A 1,957-nucleotide genomic window follows, 5' to 3' on the forward strand; every position below is an offset into this window, starting at 1 on the left:
ATGTGTTGCTGGAACAGCGCAGCAGGTGAGGCAGCATCCAGGGAACAGGAGAATCGACGTTTCGGGCATAAGCCCTTCTTCAGGCTTATGCCCGATTCTCCTGTTCCCTGGATGCTGCCTGACCTGCTGCGCTGTTCCAGCAACACATTTTCAGCTCTGATCGCCAGCATCTGCAGACCTCACTTTCTCCTGGAAATTACAGCAGTCAATTTGCCCAAACTAAGCTTCCAGAATTACCAATGTCATAATGACAATATGGTGTTTTAGTAATGATAACTGAGATATTAGGTCAGAAGTTCAGGGAGAAGGTTATTGATAGACTTAGTGTGCATAGTTATGTTATCCAGACTGGTTTGGAGACTTGGCCTGGTATGATTTGGAAGCTGGGTGCTGACACGGACTGGGGTGGAAGGACTGTAAATTGAGTACTTTATTTTCCTTTTTATTTTTATTGTGGACATCTTATTCATTTTTTTCTACTTTATACCAAATACTTAAGTGTCTGTACAGAGGTATTGTTTACCTAGGATGGCCCCATAGGTGGGGACATTGCAAAATTTGAGTACACATTATAATAATATGAATTCAATTCATTAATGTGAGTGAGCAGACTTCACCTCTGATACGAAACTCAGCATTTCTTTAAGTATCAGAGTATCAGTGTCGAATCCACCCAGTGTAGGGAGGCGTGGACAAGTCAGAGGGCCTTCTTGTGCATCTGTTCCTGGGCCTGGCCAATGTGGCCATTAACATGTCAAAGCAGCTGGCCTTGGTGGACCTTGTCATTTCTGACTGTCTGCCCTTCTTTCACGGTTATGTCTGCACTCGGGTGTCCCTTGGGAGGGAGCATGCAGTGCTCACAGGCCTTTAGAGAGCAGTGGGCAACATAGTGGCTAGGGTGCATCATCAACCCTGAGAATTTTATTTTAATTTAGTAAATTTCTGTTTTGTGGTGTAAGATTCTGTTCAACTGTTAGATTTGTGTTTTATTTTGACACTGTATTTCATTTTCATTTTTATTTTTGACTTCCTGTTTTAAAAAGGGTGGACAGAGCTTTGCTTTGTGCTCAAAATCAAAACGTGTGATACTGGAAAAGCACAGCCGGTCAGGCAGCATTTGAGGAGCAGGAGAATCGGAGTTTGGGGCAGAAGCCCTTCACCAGGAATTGCAGGAAAAATCTACATTTCAGATTGTCCTGGGAGTGTTTAATGAGACAGTGTCAAAGGGGCATTACATTCAGTTTAAAAGGTTTAAGGGAACTTTAGTTTTGCTTACTTCTAGTTTAGAAAAGTAGAGGTAGTATTACTTTGGAGCTAACCCAATGCTGTCCCTGTTCTGGGAGTATTTGATGTCGACAGTGTCAAAGGGGCATTTCTTTCACCTCAAAAGAGTGGAAGAAACTTCACTTTCAGCTTAAAAGAGAAGAATCTGTGCTCAAGAATTTGGAATGGAGCTTGTATTCAGACTCTTCTGACCTGGACTGCCTATAGCTGACACCCAGTTGTCTTATAGTGTTTCACAATTAATGAAGCACCTTTGAATTACAGTCAATGGTAGCAGTTCAGGACTTTATAGGCATTATTGATATAAGAAGAATAACTTTTCCAATCTTCGAATAATGGCATGGAACTTTCTTTTAAGCACCTAAGACGCTGAAAAGGTTTGACTAGTTATCTGAACAGCAGCAAAAATGGCAATTTTTTTGCAAAAAAAAGGTTTATTTTCTGCCTAGCAAATATAAATAAAAGTGTTTGAGGACATTTGCCAGGATTTTAGCAGCAAAGATCCACGTGATCGGCACAGATAATGATGGGCTGAGTGGCCTGTGCCTGTCCTGTCCTGCTCTATGATAGTTTGCAGATTGGGGATCAGACACATTTTATGACTAGATCACAGTCAGTGAAACTACGCATGTGCGGCCGCTACTACTCCCCGGCACCGCCACGCGCGGCGTCT

This window comes from Chiloscyllium plagiosum, unplaced genomic scaffold (assembly GCF_037043375.1).
Source record: "Chiloscyllium plagiosum isolate Xiang-an unplaced genomic scaffold, Cpla_swu_hap1 HiC_scaffold_23, whole genome shotgun sequence".
NCBI lineage: Eukaryota > Metazoa > Chordata > Chondrichthyes > Orectolobiformes > Hemiscylliidae > Chiloscyllium > Chiloscyllium plagiosum.